Source organism: Thermobia domestica, chromosome 11 (assembly GCF_964235325.1).
Source record: "Thermobia domestica chromosome 11, izTheDome1.hap1.1, whole genome shotgun sequence".
In the NCBI taxonomy this organism is placed as follows: domain Eukaryota; kingdom Metazoa; phylum Arthropoda; class Insecta; order Zygentoma; family Lepismatidae; genus Thermobia; species Thermobia domestica.
Window position 1 is genome coordinate 47,419,467 of NC_137464.1, and position 19,704 is coordinate 47,439,170.

The following is a 19,704-nucleotide window of genomic DNA, read 5'->3' on the forward strand; positions in this document are numbered from 1 at the left end:
AATGAAGGGGGAGATTTAAGGTGAATTACATGAGATTTAGATGCACAAGGAAGAGAACAGAATAAAATAAATAGAGAAAATATTATTGTTTATTGAATTGAAGCAACATTTAAGCGTAATATAGTAGTTTGCAATGAGGTTATTAAATTAGGTTTAACTGGATACGTATGCACTCTGTAGGGTTGTTTATTATTTATTTAGGATTTTTATTTAATAATATGGTTTGTAGAAGTATATATTGAATTGCTATAAAATAGAACAAACTTATATTTTATTTGTATAGATGCACCTATGTTTATACAAGGGTGCAGTTTTAGTATTGGTTTGCGTTAGCGTATTTGATTGTGCGGAACGGCACATGATGGATTTGGAGCGGGCGGAGTATTACAACATTGTATCTGTTGGAGGATTTTGGTACTACGGTTTTGCATTGATGAATATATATGTCGCATGGATTGACGAAATGCTGAAGATTGTTTTTATGCTAATTGGCACTACGATTTCCATTTGAAAGAATTAGATAAATAATAGCTTGAAAATAATTTAAAATGGATTACGGTATGAAGCATAATATTTAAGTATATTGTATTTGCTATGATTGAGAACCGGAAAATATATATGTAATTGCTACTATGGAATTAACAAGTACCAGAGATAAATACATTAGCTACCATTTATTGTGTGCTGGATTATAAGAATATAATACTTATAATGTTTGGTTTAAGTGCTGAGAAGTGTTATATGCTGATTGATTTTTTCGTGGGGAATTGATTTAATTTGAAGCAACAACAAATACATTTGACAAATATTTGATGTATTTGCAAGCATTGAAATGGGTATAAAATGATTTATGTATGTAAAAATATTTATTTTTGTAAAATAGAATTGTTATATATGAATGTAGGCCCCATAGCGTCTTATTACAGACCCTGCGATTTTTTAGAAAAAATGAACGATTACACAAAGACGTTACGGAATACATGCTTTATGTTACATATGGAAACACGACAAGGACTATTTGATAAATTTTGCTATTTAGGAAATAATATTTTACAGAAGAAGGTGTTTTGGATATATTCTACAAGAGAAACAACCAATGTGCTGTAATTGTATGACAGAATAGGACAATATGAGTACCAGTTTGAATATTATGTGCATTTAATTGGTATGGAATTAGTTGCAGTTTTTTTATTGAACCTAGGGTGATAATATAGAGCTAAAAATCTTACAGGTATGGTTACGTGTTTTATTAGGATATATTTTTATAACTGTGCGTGTACTATACTTGTTTATTACAAAATTTGATACATTTTACTGAATTAAAATCGTGCCGCATTTTTAGCAGGTATAAGGTTTTTCACCATGGTGTTGATTAAGATAATGGAAAGCTTGCATTTTTTCGTATTTTTGGAATAATATTGTATACAAGAAGATGCTATTGGATATATTGTACAAGGAAAACAAATATTGTGCTGTAATTGTATGACAAAATAGGCCAATGTGCGTACCACTTTGAATATTATGCGCATTTAAATGGTATGGAATTAGTTGCAGTAATTTTTTATTGAACTTAGGTGATAATATAGAGCTAAAATCTTACAGGTAAGGTTTGGGCGTTTTACTAGGATATATTTTTTATAACTGTGCATATACTATACTTGTTTATTACAGAACTACGATACATTTTACTGAATTAAAATTTTGCCGCATTTTCATCAGGTATAAGGTTTCTTACCATGGTGCTGATTAAGATAATGGAAAGTTTGTATTTTTTCGTATTTTTTTGGAATAATATTGTATACAAGAAGATGCTATGGGATATATTCTACAAGGAAAACAAATAATGTGCTGTAATTGTATGACAGAATAGGACAATATGCGTACTAGTTTGAATATTATGTGCATTTAAGCGGTATGGATTTAGTTGCAGTATTTTTTATTGAACCTAGGGTGATAATATAGAGCTAAAATCTTACAGGTATGGTCGCGTGTCTTATTAGGATATATTTTTATAACTGTGCGTGTACTATACTTGTTTATTACAAAATTTGATACATTTTACTGAATTAAAATCGTGCCGCATTTTTAGCAGGTATAAGGTTGCTTACCATGGTGTTGATTAAGATAATGGAAAGATTGTATTTTTTCGTATTTTTTGGAATAATATTGTATACAAGAAGATGCTATTGGATATATCGTACAAGGAAAACAAATAATGTGGTATAATTGTATGACAGAATACGACAATGTGTGTACCACTTTGAATATTATGTGCATTTAAGAGGTATGGAATTAGTTGCAGTAATTTTTATTGAGCTTAGGGTAATAATATAATATAGAGCTAAAATTTTACAGGTAAGGTTTGTATGGGTTATTAGGATATATTTTTTATGGTTGTACATGTACTATACTTGATTATTACAAATCTTCGATACATTTTACTGTATTAAAAAATTGTGCCGCATTTTGGCAGATATAAGGTTTTTTTACCATTTGTACGGTTTAAAGAAGAGAATACATAGAGACTTTAGTATTTATAATTTATGTAATATGTTACTATATATTAATTATAGATATTACGTATGTATGAAGTGTAATGATGAAGAGGTCTACAACGAAATAATATCAGGATTAGAACTTGTTGAACTGGTGAATAGAAAATGGTCAGATATATCTATGTATATATTACATGTATTATACTTATTTGGAAACACATACCGAATTGATTTAAATAATCCTGGCGCGTGTATTACAACGTGAAAGTATATAAGATTTACATCTTTTTATTAGGATATATGTGTACATATTTTAGTTTAATAATAATAATACAAACTGAATTATTTTTATTTTTTATATGTCAAAGAGAAGAACCTTACACATGCTTTAGTTGTGGAAAAACAGAAATGCACGATCGTAGGAAAACTTGCATCAGTATTTTGATTGGATTTACACAATATAGATTTTAATGTTGGACATACTTGGAGATACTTAAAATATGAGATCTATGAGAACGTACCGCGAAAAAATATTGTAGACAGAACTATTTTTTTTACTTATTTAAAATTGCTGTATAGTTACAAGAGAGAATTTCTGATACTATTTTTTATTTTGCTTATGAATTACTAGATATAATATTTTAATTATTTGTGGTGAAACGATAGTAATAACGATTTTTTATGTAAATATGTGGAGCTATTTATTGTACAATATGAAATACATGGTTTGCAATATAGATACAATGCTTATTTTACTTACTTACAGAGAATATACGTATGTATTTGGTTATAGTATTATGTTTATATAGAAATACTTTACACTAGAAATAAGCATTTAATTGAACCACCACATTTTTTTTATTTGGATTTAAATGAACATCGAATGTCTATATAGGTGTACAGAATGTAAGAATTTCGCATTGATTTTTTTTACAGACATTTGGTTTTAGCCATATTATTTTATATAAAAACTATGAGTTACTCATTATTTCTATTATATATTAAACTAAACTAAATTAACGGATATATATAATTACGGATTACAATTATGATATAAGAATTTGCGAAATTTATAAGATTTCGATAATAGCTGAAAATATTACAACTACTGGTGACAGTATTTTGTTTAATACACAACTATATATAGTGTACATGTAGTTGGCACACAATAACTGTAATATCTATGGATAATGGATATTTATAATGATATGATATAACTCTGGATATTTACAATGATATGATTTAGGCGATATTTTTTATTAACAACTATCAAATAATTGTTTAGATTTCAAAGCATCACATATTTTAGGTACATATATTTATGAAACTATAATTATGCCTTTAATTTGACTAGTAATATAATGAAGAAACCTTGAAATTATTTGAAGATGTCTATTAAACTAATATAACTTATTATATATAGAAATTTTATTTACTCAAAGTTTTATTTGATTAGACATATTGAAGATTTAATACTGACGTGTTACTTGGGTAACATTGCTCATTATTTGAAACCACACTTAACATTAATAACTATGAACATGATGCAAACATTGATTTTTACTGTGAAATTGTGTATATATATTATTTTCTGGGAGGCCTATTACAGTACAACAGGTGATTTTACAATAGTTATTATTTTATGAACAGACTAACCCCTATTTATACATTTTTTTTTTTTGTTTTGTTAATATTACCTAAGCACTTTGACTTGTAAATACTTTGAGTACTGCCATGGGTTGTTTTTTGACACTTATACCTAGTTATGAGACATTGATAGCCAGTACCCACTACTGTTTGCATTATATTTTAGTTTACTAAGTAGGGTAAATTTTGGAATCACATTAATTTGATTATGGTAGGTACTGGAGAGTTTTCCTGAATGATGTTATGAACCTTTGAGGCTTTATACCACATAGAATTGACTAGTTAAACTTATTTTACCCACATTTTACATAAAAAAATGTATTGAGATATATTTTACCAACATACAATAAACAACTAATGAAGGTTGATTATGACTACGAACAAATACCCTTTAGTAATATGACAGTGTATTTCAGTACTTTTTGGTAAGGGTATTAAGTAAGAAATTAGACACAATAGCTCCTAATTGAAGAATGGAACACATGTTTGAATAGCGTCTTGCAGCGCAAGACATACTTCGGATACATTGTTTCAATAGTATATATCATGGTGGTACAGAACATATTATGGATACACTGTTTAAACAAATTATACCTTGGGTGGTACAGGACATATTATGGATACACTGTTTAAGCAAATTATAGCGTTTGCAGCACAGAGCGTATTATTGATTTGATGTTTTATTACATTGCATATACTTGTTGATACTTTTATTATATAGCCATGTTACAAACTAAAAACAACCAATTTTGTGCAACATGATATAGGGAAAGTATACTTAGTTAGACAAGAGATGCATTTAGACAGTACATGAATTTACTTTATATAGGAAATTGGGAACTGCCATGGTTGGTGGATATGGATATAGACTTATGACTCATTTTAGTAATAAAGATTTGTTATATTTAATGTTGAATATAGTATTTGGTAGTACAGATGCATATATTGCTAAAGCACACAGAACTTTTTTTATTGAATATATATATATATATATATATATATATATATATATATATATATATATATATATATACATACATAGTTTGATCATATTTTAATTATTAAACTTTATATTTACAACAGAGAATGCATTACAGAATGTGCGATAGATATATGAACACAACTTTAATTTATTATGATTAACAATAGTTTAAATTTATTTATTTTGGTTGCATGAAATTAACATTAACAAATTTTTTATCGACAAACCTATATAGATGTACCTTTGAAAAATTAATTTCGTTTATTTATATAGGGAAATTTTATATATCTATGACTATTTGAAAAGTTTGATACTATACAGAGCAGAATAATTGATTATTGTAGGACAGTTATTGTTTGATATTTGAATAGTATACCAGCACAGAAGGAATAAATCACTTTTACAAAAATATTTACTTACAGATAGCTTCGTCAAGAATTAAAGATTGAATGTAATGTATCAGTACTAGAGTTGGTCAATTAATAAAATTATTGAGTTTAGCGTTACAGGAACATGTTTAGGCGAAACGGAGGTGAATGATGATGGAATAAGTGTTGAAATGAAAAAAATAAATAATCATAATATTGTCAGCTTCAAATTAACTTCGGAACTAACATTGAATTAGGGACCACATATGCAGCCGAATCGAGTACTTACCAGCCAATTATAAGAAAGAATAGAGAGTTCCAACTGCTGAAAAGAATTCAGTGAGAAACTAGTGATAATAGTATTTATCATTTTTATTTGGATGGATATAAACTACACTGACGGTAATTTTAGATATTTCCCTCAAGATTTTGTTATTGTAATCAAAATGTTTTGACTATGGTGCATTTTTGACGATACAGATTGTTTAAATATTATGAAAATAAGAAACTTTATGAAATACTACTAAACACAAAATGCAGTAGTATTAGTACAACCAGTGTTACTATTTACGGAATGTCATATTGCGAATATGTATACATGGAACCAGACATTGGAGAGAACACAGTAAGCTTGTACCATAACATGTACTTTGAACATTTTTTTTGACAAACAAGCATTATTTTTTATACATTGTTTTTTCCTAGAAAAATCCAAGAACATAGCTTCCTGGCAATGGTAAAGTTTTCATTTAGATACTGCTAACTCATTTTATAAACTCTGTTGACGGCATAATTTCCTTGGTTACTACCCATTAACTCTAACTTGTGAAAGAACTAATTGAACTGTCATTGAATGAAGTATAATTTCAATAACATAGGACATTTTAATAACTCAGCGTTTTGTTTTATGATATTTGAACACTTTGTAGTTACCAGCATGCCTGTTCCCTGAAAACCTTTATTATACGTTTGAAGATTAGGTATGTGACGCATACAGTCTGAACTACTTTTGCAGGAAACAAGATATTGCAAATTCCTTTAGATCGGTGTCTTATGAAGTGTCATTCTTTAACAGAAACTTTTCATGGAAGATACACATGTCTATAAATATAACATATTTATACTATTTTATGACATCACAATTGTTTTACAATTTATCATTTCATTGATACTGTATATGATGGAAACCTTATGTGTTTTCACTTATTAATGTGATATTGAACAGAATCAGTCATTTATAATTACTATTACTAAATTTATTAGGCAGTGTAATTGTATAGCGGAAATCATTATTCAATATTGCAAGACGTGCATTTTGAATATTGTTTTAATTTTTTATTTTCGATTTTAGACTTTTGATTTTCAAAGTTTTAATTTTTTTCTGCATTTTTTTTATTTTCAATTCTACATTTTTGTTTTTTCAAGTTGCACTTGTAATTTTAGTTTGCGTTTTTCAGTTTCAGTTTTACATTTTTTTTTGTTTTTTTTTGTTTCACGCTGCACTTTTAAATATTCGTTTGCAGTTTTTCATTTTCAAATTGACGTTTTTTTTGTTTTCAAGTTGCACTTTTAATTTTAGTTTGTGTTTTTTCATTTTCAGTTTACATTTTTTGTATTTCCAGTTGCACTTTAAATTTTAGTTTGTGTTTTTTTCATTTTCAATTTTACATTTTTCTTTGTTTCAAGTTGCACTTTTTTAATTCTAGTTCTGCACATTTTCATTTTCAGTTTTACATTTTTTGGTTTCAAGTTGCACTTTTTTTAATTTTACTTCTGCACTTTTTCATTTTCACTTTACACTTTTTTTGTTTTGTTTTTTTTTACTTGTACTTTAAATTTGGTTTCTGCATTTTTATTTCAGTTCTACATTTTTTTGTTTTCAAGTTGCAGTTTTAATTTTAGTTTGCACTTTTTCATTTTCAGTTTTTACATTTTTTGTGTTAAGTTTGTATAATATTTTTGTGGGTATAATATGTTTGTAGTGGGTACTGGCTATCAATGTCTCATAACTAGGTATAAGTGTCAAAAAACAACCCATGGCAGTACTCAAAGTATTTACAAGTCAAAGTGCTTAGGTAATATTAACAAAACAAAAAAATGTATAAATAGGGGTTAGTCTGTTCATAAAATAATAACTATTGTAAAATCACCTGTTGTACTGTAATAGGCCTCCCAGAAAATAATATATATACACAATTTCACAGTAAAAATCAATGTTTGCATCATGTTCATAGTTATTAATGTTAAGTGTGGTTTCAAATAATGAGCAATGTTACCCAAGTAACACGTCAGTATTAAATCTTCAATATGTCTAATCAAATAAAACTTTGAGTAAATAAAATTTCTATATATAATAAGTTATATTAGTTTAATAGACATCTTCAAATAATTTCAAGGTTTCTTCATTATATTACTAGTCAAATTAAAGGCATAATTATAGTTTCATAAATATATGTACCTAAAATATGTGATGCTTTGAAATCTAAACAATTATTTGATAGTTGTTAATAAAAAATATCGCCTAAATCATATCATTGTAAATATCCAGAGTTATATCATATCATTATAAATATCCATTATCCATAGATATTACAGTTATTGTGTGCCAACTACATGTACACTATATATAGTTGTGTATTAAACAAAATACTGTCACCAGTAGTTGTAATATTTTCAGCTATTATCGAAATCTTATAAATTTCGCAAATTCTTATATCATAATTGTAATCCGTAATTATATATATCCGTTAATTTAGTTTAGTTTAATATATAATAGAAATAATGAGTAACTCATAGTTTTTATATAAAATAATATGGCTAAAACCAAATGTCTGTAAAAAAAATCAATGCGAAATTCTTACATTCTGTACACCTATATAGACATTCGATGTTCATTTAAATCCAAATAAAAAAAATGTGGTGGTTCAATTAAATGCTTATTTCTAGTGTAAAGTATTTCTATATAAACATAATACTATAACCAAATACATACGTATATTCTCTGTAAGTAAGTAAAATAAGCATTGTATCTATATTGCAAACCATGTATTTCATATTGTACAATAAATAGCTCCACATATTTACATAAAAAATCGTTATTACTATCGTTTCACCACAAATAATTAAAATATTATATCTAGTAATTCATAAGCAAAATAAAAAATAGTATCAGAAATTCTCTCTTGTAACTATACAGCAATTTTAAATAAGTAAAAAAATAGTTCTGTCTACAATATTTTTTCGCGGTACGTTCTCATAGATCTCATATTTTAAGTATCTCCAAGTATGTCCAACATTAAAATCTATATTGTGTAAATCCAATCAAAATACTGATGCAAGTTTTCCTACGATCGTGCATTTCTGTTTTTCCACAACTAAAGCGTGTGTAAGGTTCTTCTCTTTGACATATAAAAAATAAAAATAATTCAGTTTGTATTATTATTATTAAACTAAAATATGTACACATATATCCTAATAAAAAGATGTAAATCTTATATACTTTCACGTTGTAATACACGCGCCAGGATTATTTAAATCAATTCGGTATGTGTTTCCAAATAAGTATAATACATGTAATATATACATAGATATATCTGACCATTTTCTATTCACCAGTTCAACAAGTTCTAATCCTGATATTATTTCGTTGTAGACCTCTTCATCATTACACTTCATACATACGTAATATCTATAATTAATATATAGTAACATATTACATAAATTATAAATACTAAAGTCTCTATGTATTCTCTTCTTTAAACCGTACAAATGGTAAAAAAACCTTATATCTGCCAAAATGCGGCACAATTTTTTAATACAGTAAAATGTATCGAAGATTTGTAATAATCAAGTATAGTACATGTACAACCATAAAAAATATATCCTAATAACCCATACAAACCTTACCTGTAAAATTTTAGCTCTATATTATATTATTACCCTAAGCTCAATAAAAATTACTGCAACTAATTCCATACCTCTTAAATGCACATAATATTCAAAGTGGTACACACATTGTCGTATTCTGTCATACAATTATACCACATTATTTGTTTTCCTTGTACGATATATCCAATAGCATCTTCTTGTATACAATATTATTCCAAAAAATACGAAAAAATACAATCTTTCCATTATCTTAATCAACACGATGGTAAGCAACCTTATACCTGCTAAAAATGCGGCACGATTTTAATTCAGTAAAATGTATCAAATTTTGTAATAAACAAGTATAGTACACGCACAGTTATAAAAATATATCCTAATAAGACACGCGACCATACCTGTAAGATTTTAGCTCTATATTATCACCCTAGGTTCAATAAAAAATACTGCAACTAAATCCATACCGCTTAAATGCACATAATATTCAAACTAGTACGCATATTGTCCTATTCTGTCATACAATTACAGCACATTATTTGTTTTCCTTGTAGAATATATCCCATAGCATCTTCTTGTATACAATATTATTCCAAAAAATACGAAAAAATACAAACTTTCCATTATCTTAATCAGCACCATGGTAAGAAACCTTATACCTGATGAAAATGCGGCAAAATTTTAATTCAGTAAAATGTATCGTAGTTCTGTAATAAACAAGTATAGTATATGCACAGTTATAAAAAATATATCCTAGTAAAACGCCCAAACCTTACCTGTAAGATTTTAGCTCTATATTATCACCTAAGTTCAATAAAAAATTACTGCAACTAATTCTATACCATTTAAATGCGCATAATATTCAAAGTGGTACGCACATTGGCCTATTTTGTCATACAATTACAGCACAATATTTGTTTTCCTTGTACAATATATCCAATAGCATCTTCTTGTATACAATATTATTCCAAAAATACGAAAAAATGCAAGCTTTCCGTTATCTTAATCAACACCATGGTGAAAAACCTTATACCTGCTAAAAATGCGGCACGATTTTAATTCAGTAAAATGTATCAAATTTTGTAATAAACAAGTATAGTACACGCACAGTTATAAAAATATATCCTAATAAAACACGTAACCATACCTGTAAGATTTTTAGCTCTATATTATCACCCTAGGTTCAATAAAAAAACTGCAACTAATTCCATACCAATTAAATGCACATAATATTCAAACTGGTACTCATATTGTCCTATTCTGTCATACAATTACAGCACATTGGTTGTTTCTCTTGTAGAATATATCCAAAACACCTTCTTCTGTAAAATATTATTTCCTAAATAGCAAAATTTATCAAATAGTCCTTGTCGTGTTTCCATATGTAACATAAAGCATGTATTCCGTAACGTCTTTGTGTAATCGTTAATTTTTTCTAAAAAATCGCAGGGTCTGTAATAAGACGCTATGGGGCCTACATTCATATATAACAATTCTATTTTACAAAAATAAATATTTTTACATACATAAATCATTTTATACCCATTTCAATGCTTGCAAATACATCAAATATTTGTCAAATGTATTTGTTGTTGCTTCAAATTAAATCAATTCCCCACGAAAAAATCAATCAGCATATAACACTTCTCAGCACTTAAACCAAACATTATAAGTATTATATTCTTATAATCCAGCACACAATAAATGGTAGCTAATGTATTTATCTCTGGTACTTGTTAATTCCATAGTAGCAATTACATATATATTTTCCGGTTCTCAATCATAGCAAATACAATATACTTAAATATTATGCTTCATACCGTAATCCATTTTAAATTATTTTCAAGCTATTATTTATCTAATTCTTTCAAATGGAACTCGTAGTGCCAATTAGCATAAAAACAATCTTCAGCATTTCGTCAATCCATGCGACATATATATTCATCAATGCAAAACCGTAGTACCAAAATCCTCCAACAGATACAATGTTGTAATACTCCGCCCGCTCCAAATCCATCATGTGCCGTTCCGCACAATCAAATACGGTAACGCAAACCAATACTAAAACTGCACCCTTGTATAAACATAGGTGCATCTATACAAATAAAATATAAGTTTGTTCTATTTTATAGCAATTCAATATATACTTCTACAAACCATATTATTAAATAAAAATCCTAAATAAATAATAAACAACCCTACAGAGTGCATACGTATCCAGTTAAACCTAATTTAATAACCTCATTGCAAACTACTATATTACGCTTAAATGTTGCTTCAATTCAATAAACAATAATATTTTCTCTATTTATTTTATTCTGTTCTCTTCCTTGTGCATCTAAATCTCATGTAATTCACCTTAAGTCTCCCCCTTCATTCTGTATCAGTCTCCCATATAACGTGCCTGTTAAATGGAGTTGTAATTATTGCCAATAGATGGCAGCACAGTTGTACATATCGTAGTACTGTGGGGTTCCGCTTTCTTTATCAAAATGTATCGTTATCTATTATTATTATTTCAATTTTATAATAATTAAACACAGATAAAACAATATTTAATATAAATTAAACATATATTGTAGTAATGTAATAAACTATGCAACTTCGCGCATCCAAATTCGTCACAAATTTAATTAGCATCAATCTATACGGAAATGCAAACAGCCCGACTTGCTTACATATCGATCAATGATGCTCTGTCATTTCCAATATTCCTTAATTCTGGCGTTCCTCAGGGATCTTCTCTCTCTCCTCTGCTGTATTTGCTATATGTCTCCGACTTACCAACCACTCCTGGTACACAACTTTTCCAATTTGCTGACGATACTGCATTTCTCGCTGTCGGACGGACAATTACTGGTATCCAACAACGCCTTCAACAGTCAATTGACACATTTGTTGACTGGTGCAACGTTTGGCGTTTGGCTATCAATGCTACTAAAACACAAGCTATCGTTTTCTTACCATCTGGTCGTCGATCTAGAGTACACCGAAATCCTCATTTGTTACGACTTCATGTTGAGAACTCACCAGTCACCATCCATAACACTCTTAAGTATCTGGGCATTGTGTTCGATTCCAAGCTTACTTGGACACCGCACCTTCTCACTGTCATCGAGAAAGCCAAAAACAGACTTAACTTACTGAAACGACTAGTTGGTACCACGTGGGGTCTACATTCAAATCTCCTACTAAACACTTACAAAGTTTTCATGCGTCCGGTCTTAACCTATGGTCACACAGCTTGGTTGCCAGCTCCTCCTAAGTACTATCGAAAGCTAGCAATACTCGAACGCCATGCATTTCGTTTAGCCTTCCGTATCCAGCTCCCCCACCCAACCCGTCTACTCTACGACCGTATTCATTTTCCCCCGCTCTTATCCCATCTTGAGGCTCTCCGCTTAAAATACATTACGAAACGCATTACAACTGCTCATCCAGTATTCCTGAACATTCTCCGCTATGATAGAGACTATGACACCCCTGCTGTTTATTATCCGACACCTTTACAACATCTGATGACCCTGTATCATTTGAACATCGGCCGCGAGAACGTCGATCCGGAAGTTTTCGACATTTATCATCCTGGCACAGTTTCACCGCTCATCTATCCATCTCATGCACAGTAAATCAACCACTAACAGGGCTGCCTTTGTCTTCATTAGTTCCTGAGTCGCCCCAGGAACAGAAGCTAACAGCATTCGTCTTACTAACAATACCCATGTGTTGTGACGTCATAGCACTTCACCCTCATGACATCTACCACTCTTCCTGTCTTGCCTACCGTCTATTTCTGTGATTTCACCGTATGTTTTATAGCTCCAGATGACCCTGAATCACCGCAACTGTGTTTTGTTATGTTCTCTTCATTTCAGGCGCCGAAGTTAAGGAACGACTACGACTTATATGTCAGCCAGACGATCTTCCTTAGCATCCATGGAAGATGAAAATTGCCCTCACTTAATTGATGCCCATCCCTATGAGTGAACTGAATAAAATGTTAAATAAAGATGACTAAACACCACCTAGACCCTCTCATATTAAAATTGATGCTCCTATACATTCCGACCTCTTCCCGAAGAAAGGGCGCAACCCTTTAAGCGGGTAAACGTTTAAAAAAAATAAAAAAAATAAAAAAAAAAGAAATGCAAGCAGAACGCGCGTATTCGCATTCACACTCCTACTATGGAGAAACCTCTATTCAACGATCACGCAACGCCGCCATATTGAAAAACAAAATCCGTCCATCAAAAACCACAAGTGGCAAAGCTCAATTCTTCATACGTAAGTATATACATATGGTAAGTATTATAGGTTAATTAATATTAACCATTTTCAATTATATAAATAAAAAAGTACAAGGTAAATTCATAATTAATCTAATAGAAAGTAAAAGTATAATTCATAATTAGGGTTTGGTCTCATTACGTAAAAAATATATTATAGGTAACTATACGTAGTCTAATCACTGTACATAAAAGGAAACACTCAATAGCTTACATACAAATTATCGAAAATCTAGTTACCCTTTTTCGCTGCAACACTACAAAAAAATCCCTAAAGAAAGGAAAATTTACCTTTTTAGGGTAAAAAAAATCACTGTAATTATTCTCATTACAGACAACACTGCAATATGGCCATAAATTATATACAACTGCTACAGCAAACAACCAGGAAATATCCAGCAAAATAGCGGGCGTGTCATCAATGGTATGTAAACTTTCTCTTCTTACTTAAAGTATCGGGCAGCATACAAACTGTGCCGCTATCTATAAAAGGAAAATACCATTAGCGTCCGTGGCTACCGAGCGGCATATATACAAAGCGGGCGGGCAAAAAACTCGCAACAATAATGGCGCCTGCAAAAAGCTAACATTCAATACAACGCGGCAGTCGGTAATATACAAAGTAGACGGGCGGCAAAAGTATAAAGGAAACTCGCATTACGGTCAGACAGTAATGGCGCCAGCGGCACCATCTGCCACGCGTTATCACTTCAATTACATACGTCATACTCTTTTCACAACTTCAATTACAAAAACTAATTACTTCAATTACATACACCGTACGCAATCATAATTTCAATTACACACGTCATACTCTTTCATGATTTCAATTACATACGTCATACCCCTTCGTGATTTCAATTACCCACGTCATACTCTTTCATGAGTTCAATTAGAGAAACTAATTACCATTTTCGTGAGGTTTTTTGGCGAGCGGCAAAAGTATAAAGGAAAGTCGCGGCATAACCAGACAGTAATGGCGCCAACGGCACCATCTAACACGTGTTATCAATCCAGAATAATTACATACGTCATACTCTTTCATGAGTTCAATTAGAAAAATTAATTACCATTTTCGTGAGGTTTTTTCGCCTTACCTACTACTCATTGTTAGTGCTCCAGAAAACACTAAGAACAAACGCTAGTGTTATCATAGTTTATGAGTTATTAGTGAATAACTTCCGCAGGGCAAAATTTAAATTTATCGAATTCTTATAAAATTGACACACAAAAGTGGGATCAAGGTCAAACGTTAGTGCATCGTTAGTGCTTCCAGAAACACCAACTACCAACGTCAGTGCTATCACAGTTTAGGAGTTATTAATGAATAACTCACTGGGCTAGCCCCGCCCACATTTCAAATGCTAGTGAGATAAATGCTTACGTTAGTGCATCGTTAGTGCTTCCAGAAATACCAACTACTGACGTTAGTGCTGTCATAGTTTAGGAGTTATTAATGAATAACTCGCGCGGGGCTAACTTTAGATTTTTCAATTTTTACACAATTTTACACTAATTGTCAGACAGAAATGAGATAAACACCAGCGGTTAGTGCATTGTTAGTGCTCCAGAAAACACTAAGAACAAACGCTAGTGTTATCATAGTTTATGAGTTATTAGTGAATAACTTCCGCATGGCAAAATTTAAATTTTTCGAATTTTTATAAAATTGACACACAAGAGTGGGATAAACGTCAAACGTTAGTATATCGTTAGTGCTTCCAGAAACACCAAGAACTAACGTTAGTGCTATCATAGTTTAGGAGTTATTAATGAATAATTCACGCGGCTAGCCCCGCCCAAATTTCAAATGCTACTCAAACTTTCCACATGGTTAGTGCTTCGTCAGTGCACATTAGTGCACTAAACATTGACGTTAGTGCTATCATAATTTAGGAGTTATTGGCGCGGGGACAGCTTTAGATTTTTCAATTTTAACACAATTTTACACAAATTGTCAGACAGAAATGAGATAAAAACCAGCGGTTAGTGCATCGTTAGTGCTTCCAGAAACACCAAGTACTAACGTTAGTTCTATAATAGTTTATGAGTTATTAGTGAATAACTGCCGTAGGGCAAAATTTAAATTTATCGAATTTTTAAAACATTCACACACAAAAGTGGGATAAACGTCAAATTTAGTGCATCGTTAATGCTTTCAGAAACACCAACCACCAACATCAGTGCTATCACAGTTTAGGAGTTATTAATGATTAATTCACGGGGCTAGCCCCGCCCACATTTCAAATGCTAGTGGGATATTTGTCAAACGTTAGTGCATCGTTAGTGCTTCCAGAAACACCAAGTACTAACGTTAGTGCTATCATAGTTTAGGAGTTATTAATGAATAACTCACGGGTCTAGCCCCGCCCACATTTTAAATGCTACTCAAACTTTCCACATGGTTAGTGCTTCCTTAGTGCACACTAGTGCACTAAACATTGACGTTAGTGCTATCATAATTTAGAAGTTATTGGCGAATAACTCGGGCGGGGCTAACTTTAGATTTTTCAATTTTAACACAATTTTACACTAATTGTCAGAATGAAATAAGATAAACACCGGCGGTTAGTGCATTGCTAGTGCTCCAGAAAACACTAAGAACAAACGCTAGTGTTATCATAGTTTATGAGTTATTAGTGAATAACTTCCGCATGGCAAAATTTAAATTTATCGAATATTTATAAAATTGACACACAAAAGTGGGATAAACGTCAAACGTTAGTGCATCGTTAGTGCTTCCGGAAACACCAAGTACTAACGTTAGTGCTATCACAGTATAGGAGTTATTAATGAATAACTCACGGGGCTAGCCCCGCCCACATTTCAAATGCTAGTGGGATAAACGTCAAACGTTAGTGCAGCGTTAGTGCTTCCAGAAACACCAAGAACTAACGTTAGTGCTATCATAGTTTAAGAGTTATTAATGAATAACTCACGCGGCTTGCCCCGCCCACATTTCAAATGCTACTCAAACTTTCCACATGGTTAGTGCTTCGTTAGTGCACATTAGTGCACTAAACATTGACGTTAGTGCTATCATAATTTAGGAGTTATTGGCGAATAACTCGGGCGGGGCTAACTTTAGATTTTTCAATTTTAACACAATTTTACACTAATTGTCAGACAGAAATGAGATAAACACCAGCGGTTAGTGCATTGTTAGTGCTCCGGAAAACACTAAGAACAAACGCTAGTGTTATCATAGTTTATGAGTTATTAGTGAATAAGTTCCGCAGGGCAAAATTTAAATTTATCGAATTTTTATAAAATTGACACACAAAACTGGGATAAACGTCAAACGTTAGAGCATCGTTAGTGCTTCCAGAAACACCAACTACTATCGTTAGTGCTACCATAGTTTACGAGTTATTAATGAATAACTCACTTTGCTAGCCCCGCACACATTTCAAATGCTAGTGGGATAGACGTCAAACGTTAGTGCATCGTTAGTGCTTCCAGAAACACCAAGAACTAACGTTAGTGCTATCATAGATTAGGAGTTATTAATGAATAACTCACGCGGCTAGCCCCGCCCACATTTCAAATGCTACTCAAACTTTCCACATGGTTAGTGTTTTGTTGGTGCACATAAGTGCACTAAACATTGACGTTAGTGCTATCATAATTAAGGAGTTATTGGCGAATAACTGGGACGGGGCTAACTTTAGATTTTTCAATTTTAACACAATTTTGAACTAATAGTCAGACAGAAATGAGATAAAGTCCAGCGGTTAGTGCATCGTTAGTGCTTCCAGAAACACCAAGTACTAACGTTAGTGCTATCATAGCTTAGGAGTTATTAATGAATAACTTCCGTAGGACAAAATTTAAATTTATCGAATTTTTAAAAAATTGACACACAAAAGTGGGATCAACGTCAAACGCTAGTGCATCGTTAGTGCTTCCAGAAACACCAACTACTAACGTTAGTGCTATCATAGTTTAGGAGTTATTAATGAATAACACACGGGGCTAGCCCCGCCCACATTTCAAATGCTAGTGGGATAAATGTTTACGTTAGTGCATCGTTAGTGCACATTAGTGCACTAAACATTGCCGTTAGAGCTATCATAATTAAGGAGTTATTGGCGAATAACTCGGGCGTGGCTAACTTTAAATTTTTCAATTTTCACACAATTTTGCACTAACTGTCAGACAGAAATGAGATAAAGACCAGCGGTTAGTGCATCGTTAGTGCTTCCAGAAATACCAAGTACTAACGTTAGTGCTATCATAGTTTAGGAGTTATTAATGAATAACTCACGGGGCTAGCCCCGCCCACATTTCAAATGCTACTCAAACTTTCCACATGGTTAGTGTTTTGCTGGTGCACATAAGTGCACTAAACATTGACGTTAGTGCTATCATAATTAAGGAGTTATTGGCGAATAACTCGGGCGGGGCTAACTTTGGATTTTTGAATTTTAACGCAATTTTACACTAATTGTCAGACAAAAATGAGATAAACACCAGCGGTTAGTGCATCGTTAGTGCTTCCAGAAATACCAAGTACTAACGTTAGTGCTATCATAGCTTAGGAGTTATTAATGAATTACTTCCGTAGGGCAAAATTTAAATTTATCGAATTTTTAAAAAATTGGCACACAAAAGTGGGATAATCGTCAAACGTTAGTGCATCGTAAGTGCTTCCAGAAACACCAACTACTAACGTTAGTGCTATCATAGTTTAGGAGTTATTAATGAATAACACACGGGGCTAGCTACGCCCACATTTCAAATGCTAGTGGGATAAGCGTCAAACGTTAGTACATCGTAAGTGCTTCCAGAAACACCAAGAACTAACGTTAGTGCTATCATAGTTTAGGATTTATTAAGAATAACTCACGCTGCTTGCCCCGCCCACATTTCAAATGCTACTCAAACTTCCCACATGTTTATTACTTCGTTAGTGCACATTAGTGCACTAAATATTGACGTTAGTGCTATCATAATTAAGGAGTTATGGGCGAATAACTCGGGCAGGGCTAACTTTGGATTTTTGAATTTTAACGCAATTTTACACTAATTGTCAGACAAAAATGAGATAAACACCAGCGGTTAGTGCATCGTTAGTGCTTCCAGAAATACCAAGTACTAACGTTAGTGCTATCATAGCTTAATAGTTATTAATGAATTACTTCCGCAGGGCAAAATTTAAATTTATCGAATTTTTAAAAAATTGACACACAAAAGTGGGATAAACGTCAAACGTTAGTGCATCGTTAGTGCTTCCAGAAACACCAACTACTAACGTTAGTGCTATCATAGTTTAGGAGTTATTAATGAATAACTCATTCGGCTAGCCCCGCCCACATTTCAAATGCTACTCAAACTTTCCACATGGTTAATGCTTCGTTAGTGCACATTAGTGCACTAAACATTGCCGTTAGTGCTATCATAATTAAGGAGTTATTGGCGAATAACTCGGGCGTGGCTAATTTTAAATTTTTCAATTTTTACACAATTTTGCACTAACTGTCAGACAGAAATAAGATAAAGACCAGCGGTTAGTGCATCGTTAGTGCTTCCAGAAATACCAAGTACTAATTTTAGTGCTATCATAGCTTAGGAGTTATTAATGAATTACTTCCGCAGGGCAAAATTTAAATTTATCGAATTTTTAAAAAATTGACACACAAAAGTGGGATTAACGTCAAACGTTAGTGCATCGTAAGTGCTTCCAGAAACACGAACTACTAACGTTAATGCTATCATAGTTTAGTTGTTATTAATGAATAACTCACGCGGCTAGCCCCGCCCACGTTTCAAATGCTACTCAAAGTTTCCACATGGTTAGTGCTTCGTTAGTGCACCTTAGTGCACTAAACATTGCCGTTAGTGCTATCATAATTAAGGAGTTATTGGCGAATAACTCGGGCGTGGCTAACTTTAAATTTTTCAATTTTTACACAATTTTGCACTAACTGTCAGACAGAAATGAGATAAAGACCAGCGGTTAGTGCATCGTTAGTGCTTCCAGAAATACCAAGTACTAACGTTAGTGCTATCATAGCTTAGGAGTTATTAATGAATAACTTCCG